We start from the raw sequence: 8,121 nt of genomic DNA, 5'->3' as shown, positions 1-8,121 counted from the left end.
ATATATATATATATATATATATATATATATATACACACTATATAATTATACTATACGCACTATGTATATATACTATGTAATTACACTATATGCACTATATATATATACACACACTATATGCACTATATATATATACACACTATATGCACTATATATATATATATATATATATATATATATATATATATATACACTATATATATATATATATACATTACACTATATGCACTATATATATACACTACATAATTACACTATATGCACTATATATATACACTACATAATTACACTATATGCACTATATATATGCACTATATATATATATATATATATATATATATATACACACTATATGCACTATATATATACACTACATAATTACAATATATGCACTATATATATATATACACACTATATGCACTATATATACACTACATAATTACACTATATGCACTATATATATATATATATATATATATATATATATATATATATATATATATATATATATATATATATATACACACACACTATATGTACTATATATATACACTACATAATTACACTATATGCTCTGTATATATACACTATATAATTACACTATATACTTTTGTTCATGTTTTTATTCCCTTGTGTTAAAGAAAGGTGCAACGTTTATAGTGGCCCTGTGTATGAATGGCAGGTCTGGTCAATAGATACTTTGGTTGTAATGTTTGACTTGAGGCCTCGACACAATATGAAGTTCTGGGTGAAAGTTCAGGATGTCATCCTGGAGTAAATCAAAGCAGAGTTGTGTTCATAGTTACCATTGCCATTTAAAATTGTTATATTCTCACATTGTCACGTTGTCTCTTGTCTCACGTTCTCTCACAGTGACTTTTGTCAGGTAAGGGGCTTTATACTATAGTATCCTTACTTATCATAGCCTTGCCTAGTTAAATAAAGATTAAATAAAATATATATACACTACTGTTCAAAAGTTTGGGGGTCACTTAGAAATGTCCTTGTTCCCCATGAAAACATACATGAAATGAGTTTCAAAATGAATAGGAAATATAGTCAAGACGTTGACAAGGTTATAAATAATCATTTTTAATTGAAATAATAGTTGTGTCCTTCAAACTTTGCTTTCATCAAAGAATCCTCCATTTGCAGCAATTACAGCCCTGCAGAACTTTGTCATTCTAGTTGTCAATTTGTTGAGGTAATCTGAATAGATTTCACACCATGCTTCCTGAAGCACCTCCCACAAATTGGATTGGCTTGATGGTCACTTCTTACGTACCATTCGGTCAAGCTGCTCCCATAACAGCTCAATAGCCTAGAACCTAGGAAGAAACCTAGAGAGGAACCAGGCTCTGATGGGTGGCTAGTCCTCTTCTGGCTGTGCCGGGTGGATATTATAACAGAACATAGCCAAGATGTTCAAATGTTCATAGATGACCTGCAAGGTCAGACAATAATAATCACAGTGGTTGTAGAGGGTGCAACAGGTCAGCAACTCAGGGGTAAATGTTAGGTCAGGGTTCCATAGCCGCAGGCAGAGCAATTGAAACTGGAGCAACAGTATGACCAGGTGGACTGGAGACAGCAAGGAGTAATCAGGCCAGGTAGTCCTGAGACATGGTCCTCGGGCTCAGGTCCTCCGAGAGAAGAGAGAAAGAGAGAGAGAAAGAGAGAGAGCATACTTACCCACACCACTAGAGGGATATCTTCAACCACCAACCTACTACACTGAGACAAGGCCGAGGATAGCTCATGAAGATCTGCCCCACTGCAAAAACCAGAGGGGGGCCCCAAACCAGACAGGAAGATCCCGTAAGTGACTCAACCCACTCAAGTTACGCACCCCTCCTAGGGACGGCATGGAAGAGCACCAGTAAGCCAGTGACTCAGCCCCTGTAATTAGGGTCAGAGGGTGAGAATCCCAGGGGAGAGAGGGGAGCCGACCAGGCAGAGAATCCCAGGGGAGAGGGGGGGAGCCGACCAGGCAGAGAATCCCAGCGGAGAGAGGGGAAGCCGACCAGGCAGAGAAACCCAGGGGAGAGAGGGGAGCCGACCAGGCAGAGAATCCCAGCGGAGAGAGGGGAAGCCGACCAGGCAGAGAAACCCAGGGGAGAGAGGGGAGCCGACCAGGCAGAGAATCCCAGGGGAGAGAGGGGAAGCCGACCAGCAAGAGAAACCCAGGGGAGAGAGGGGAGCCGACCAGGCAGAGAATCCCAGTGGAGAGAGGGCAGCCGACCAGGCAGAGAATCCCAGGGGAGAGAGGGAGCCACCAGGCAGAGAATCCCAGCGGGACTATAGCCGACCAGGCAGAGAAACCCAGGGGAGAGAGGGGAGCCGACCAGGCAGAGAATCCCAGCGGAGAGAGGGGGAGCCGACCAGGCAGAGAATCCCAGTGGAGAGAGGGGGAACCGACCAGGCAGAGAATCCCAGTGGAGAGAGGGGAGCCGACCAGGCAGAGAATCCCAGTGGAAAGAGGGGAGCCGACCAGGCAGAGAATCCCAGCGGAGAGAGGGGAAGCCGACCAGGCAGAGAAACCCAGGGGAGAGAGGGGGAGCCGACCAGGCAGAGAATCCCAGCGGAGAGAGGGGGAACCGACCAGGCAGAGAATCCCAGTGGAGAGAGGGGAGCCGACCAGGCAGAGAATCCCAGCGGAGAGAGGGGAAGCCGACCAGGCAGAGAATCCCAGTGGAGAGAGGGGAGCCGACCAGGCAGAGAATCCCAGGGGAGAGAGGGGAGCCGACCAGGCAGAGAATCCCAGCGGAGAGAGGGGAGCCGACCAGGCAGAGAATCCCAGTGGAGAGAGGGGAGCCGACCAGGCAGAGAATCCCAGCGGAGAGAGGGGAAGCCGACCAGGCAGAGAAACCCAGGGGAGAGAGGGGAGCCGACCAGGCAGAGAATCCCAGCGGAGAGAGGGGGAGCCGACCAGGCAGAGAATCCCAGCGGAGAGAGGGGGAACCGACCAGGCAGAGAATCCCAGGGGAGAGAGGGGGAACCGACCAGGCAGAGAATCCCAGTGGAGAGAGGGGAGCCGACCAGGCAGAGAATCCCAGGGGAGAGAGGGGGAACCGACCAGGCAGAGAATCCCAGTGGAGAGAGGGGGAACCGACCAGGCAGAGAAACCCAGGGGAGAGAGGGGGAACCGACCAGGCAGAGAATCCCAGTGGAGAGAGGGGAGCCGACCAGGCAGAGAATCCCAGGGGAGAGAGGGAACCGACCAGGCAGAGAATCCCAGTGGAGAGAGGGGAACCGATAATCATTTTTAAGAGAATCCCAGGGGAGAGAGGGGAACCGACCAGGCAGAGAATCCCAGTGGAGAGAGGGGAGCCGACCAGGCAGAGAATCCCAGGGGAGAGAGGGGAACCGACCAGGCAGAGAATCCCAGGGGAGAGAGGGGAACCGACCAGGCAGAGAATCCCAGGGGAGAGAGGGGAACCGACCAGGCAGAGAATCCCAGTGGAGAGAGGGGAACCGACCAGGCAGAGAATACCAGGGGAGAGAGGGGAACCGACCAGGCAGAGAATCCCAGTGGAGAGAGGGGAACCGACCAGGCAGAGAATCCCAGGGGAGAGAGGGGAGCCGACCAGGCAGAGAATCCCAGGGGAGAGAGGGGAGCCGACCAGGCAGAGAATCCCAGTGGAGAGAGGGGAGCCGACCAGGCAGAGAATCCCAGTGGAGAGGGGGGAACCGACCAGGCAGAGAATACCAGGGGAGAGAGGGGGAGCCGACCAGGCAGAGAATCCCAGCGGAGAGAGGGGGAACCGACCAGGCAGAGAATCCCAGGGGAGAGAGGGGGAACCGACCAGGCAGAGAATCCCAGTGGAGAGAGGGGAGCCGACCAGGCAGAGAATCCCAGGGGAGAGAGGGGGAACCGACCAGGCAGAGAATCCCAGTGGAGAGAGGGGGAACCGACCAGGCAGAGAAACCCAGGGGAGAGGGGGAACCGACCAGGCAGAGAATCCCAGTGGAGAGAGGGGAGCCGACCAGGCAGAGAATCCCAGGGGAGAGAGGGGAACCGACCAGGCAGAGAATCCCAGTGGAGAGAGGGGAACCGACCAGGCAGAGAATCCCAGGGGAGAGAGGGGAACCGACCAGGCAGAGAATCCCAGTGGAGAGAGGGGAGCCGACCAGGCAGAGAATCCCAGGGGAGAGAGGGGAACCGACCAGGCAGAGAATCCCAGGGGAGAGAGGGGAACCGACCAGGCAGAGAATCCCAGGGGAGAGAGGGGGAACCGACCAGGCAGAGAATCCCAGTGGAGAGAGGGGAGCCGACCAGGCAGAGAATCCCAGTGGAGAGAGGGGAACCGACCAGGCAGAGAATACCAGGGGAGAGAGGGGAACCGACCAGGCAGAGAATCCCAGTGGAGAGAGGGGAACCGACCAGGCAGAGAATCCCAGGGGAGAGAGGGGAGCCGACCAGGCAGAGAATCCCAGGGGAGAGAGGGGAGCCGACCAGGCAGAGAATCCCAGTGGAGAGAGGGGAGCCGACCAGGCAGAGAATCCCAGTGGAGAGTGGGGAACCGACCAGGCAGAGAATACCAGGGGAGAGAGGGGAACCGACCAGGCAGAGAATCCCAGTGGAGAGAGGGGAACCGACCAGGCAGAGAATCCCAGGGGAGAGAGGGGAGCCGACCAGGCAGAGAATCCCAGGGGAGAGAGGGGAACCGACCAGGCAGAAGTCCAGTGCGTCTGACGAATGTTCTTCTTTGTGATCTGAACACCTCAAACTTAGATTTGTCTGTCCATAACACTTTTTTCCCATCTTCCTCTGTCCAGTGTCTGTGTTCTTTTGCCCATCATAATCTTTTCTTTTTATTGGCCAGTCTGAGATATGGCTTTTCCTTTGCAACTCTGCCTAGAAGACCAGCATCCTGGAGTCGCCTCTTCACTGTTGACGTTGAGACTGTTTTTTTGTGGGTACTATTTAATGAAGCTGCCAGTTGAGGACACTAATGTACTTGTCCTCTTGCTCAGCTGTGCACCTTGGCCTCCCACTCCTCTTTCTATTCTGGTTAGAGTTGTATGAGATATTCAGTTTCTTGGCAATTTCTCGTGGAATAGCCTTCATTTCTCAGAACAAGAATAGACTGACGAGTTTCAGAAGAAAGGTCTTTGTTTCTGGCCATTTTGAGCCTGAAATCGAACCAACAAATGCTGATGCTCCAGATACTCAACTAGTCTAAAGAAGGCCAGTTGTATTGTTTCTTTAAGCAGCACAACAGTTTTCAGCTGTGCTAACATAATTGCAAAAGGGTTTTCTAATGATCAATTATCCTTTTAAAATGATAAACTTGGATTAGACAACGTGCCATTGGAACACAGAAGTGATGGTTGCTGAGAATGGGCCTCTGTACGCCTATGTAGATATTCCATTAAAAATCTGTTGTTTCCAGCTACAATAGTCATTTACAACATTAACAATGTCTACACTGTAGTTCTGATACATTTTATGTTATTTTAATGGACATTTTTTTGTTGCTTTTCTTTAAAAAACAAGGACATTTCTAAGTGACCCCAAACTTTTGAATACTCGTGTATATATATACGGTATATACATGCAGGGTTGTTCAATGTTGTCCTGGAGGGCCAAACCCTTCTGGCTTGTATCCTCTCTGTTACATCCGTCGTTGAATGAGTGAGACCAAAGCGCAGCGTGGAAAGTGTTCATGATAATTTAATAACGAAGCACCGACAAAACAATACAAGCGAAAGTTTAAAGTTCTGCAGGGCTCTCAGCTACTGTTCAAAAACAACGTCCCACAAACTAGGGTGGAAGAAACAGGCTGCCTAAGTATGATTCCCAATCAGAGACAATGATAGACAGCTGCCTCTGATTGGGAACCATACCCGGCCAACAAAGAAATAGAAAACTAGAATGCCCACCCAAATCACACCGTGACCTAACCAAAATAGAGAAATAAAAAGTCTCTCTAAGGTCAGGGCGTGACACTCTCCTTCTAATCAGGGACTAATTCAGACCTGGGACACCTGGTTAGTACAATTAACTACCAGGTAAAAACGCGAAGTGTATTGGCCCTCCAGGACTGGACTGGAACAGCTCTGGTCTGTAGGCTAAGCTGTTTCTGGCTTTAGCCTCTTTTACAATGTCTACAGGGAGGGGAGGAGCTGGATGGGGGGAGGAGCTGGATGCGGGGAGGAGCTGGATGGGGGGAGGAGCGGGATGGGGGGAGGAGCTGGATGGGGGAGGAGCTGGATGGGGGAGGAGCTGGGTGGGGGGAGGAGCTGGATGGGGAGGAGCTTGATGGGGAGGAGCTGGATGGGGGAGGAACTGGATGGGGGAGGAGATGGATGGGGGGGAGTTGGATGGGGGGGAGGAGCTGGATGGGGGGAGGAGCTGGATGGGGGGAGGAGCTGGATGGGGGGAGGGGCTGGATAGGGGGAGAATTCAACCAACCAGTGTGTGACTGAGGCACAACATTCACTGTTTCACTGTGACGGAGGGGACACAGTTATGCCTGTGTATGAGTGAACCACAGAGGGTTTTATAAACGATTAAATAGGAGAAGAGGAAGAAGCGAAGGAGAAGAGGAAGGCCCCACAACAAATATCAGTGGACATGTTCAACCCCCCCAAAAAACAAATATAATCTGACCCCTGTTACACTTCCACCAACCGAACCAATCATATCTAACCTTAGCTAGAAGGAGTCAATTATACCTCAGTTGTGGGAGGATGTGTACATTATGTTCTTGGCCTGTTAATCAAGATGTGATGTTGTTCCATACACATCCACTAGATGGCGCCAATACTACTTGAGTGAGTTCCGAATATGATTCCTATTAGAATGTTGGTGAAATACCATCTTTGGAATGCTTTCCATTCATGCTCACTAGATGTCAGTCTATAGCCAAATATGTGATATTGATGCTTGTCACACACAAGTACAGTATTTAAGATACAGCATAGCGTTCAGAATAAAACGTGGCTTTGTTATAATAATAGCGTTAGCCACCTAGCCACCTTGGTACGCAATGTAATATATAGACGTGCTCCCCACAAACAATGATAAACAATGCTGCCATGCTGCAAGACTAGACATCTTCAAAAGCTGCAAAATATGAGCTGATGAAATGATACCAAACAGCATATCGAAGCAGGAGGAACCAAACGCATTAAGTTTTTATCCCTAGTAACAGAATAGCAGACTGGAAAAACTCCAGGGGTTGAATGTCATTGGTGTTTCACTAAAGACAGTCTGTGGTGTTATATCCTTCCACTGCTGCAGGGGCTTGGCCTTCACTATGACTTCACTACTAACAGGGACACTGCTAAAGGTGTTTGGCCTTCACAATGACTTCACTACTAACAGGGACACTGCTAAAGGGGCTTGGCCTTCACAATGACTTCACTACTAACAGGGACACTGCTGCAGGGGCTTGGCCTTCACAATGACTTCACTACTAACAGGGACACTGCTACAGGGGCTTGGCCTTAACAATGACTTCACTACTAACAGGGACACTGCTACAGGGGCTTGGCCTTCACTATGACTTCACTACTAACAGGGACACTGCTGCAGGGGCTTGGCCTTCACAATGACTTCACTACTAACAGGGACACTGCTGCAGGGGCTTGGCCTTCACAATGACTTCACTACTAACAGGGACACTGCTACAGGGGCTTGGCCTTCACAATGACTTCACTACTAACAGGGACACTGCTGCAGGGGCTTGGCCTTCACAATGACTTCACTACTAACAGGGACACTGCTAAAGGGGCTTGGCCTTCACAATGACTTCACTACTAACAGGGACACTGCTGCAGGGGCTTGGCCTTCACTATGACTTCACTACTAACAGGGACACTGCTGCAGGGGTTTGGACTAGTAACCGAAAGGTTGCAAGATCGAATCCCAGAACTGACAAGGTAAAAAAAGTAGTTTTGCCCCTGAACAAGGCAGTTAACCCACTGTTCCTAGGCCGTCACTGAAAATAAGAATTTGTTCTTAACTGACTTGCCTAGTTAAATAAAGTTTTTTTTAAATACAAAAAAACAAAGACTTCACTATAAACAGCGTCGAGTCTCAAATGGCACCCTATTCCCTATACAGTGCACTACTTTTGACCAGAGACCTATATAACCCTATTCCCTATATAG

Source organism: Oncorhynchus keta, chromosome 30, assembly GCF_023373465.1.
Source record: "Oncorhynchus keta strain PuntledgeMale-10-30-2019 chromosome 30, Oket_V2, whole genome shotgun sequence".
In the NCBI taxonomy this organism is placed as follows: Eukaryota; Metazoa; Chordata; class Actinopteri; order Salmoniformes; family Salmonidae; genus Oncorhynchus; species Oncorhynchus keta.
Note: the sequence above shows the minus strand (reverse complement) of the source record.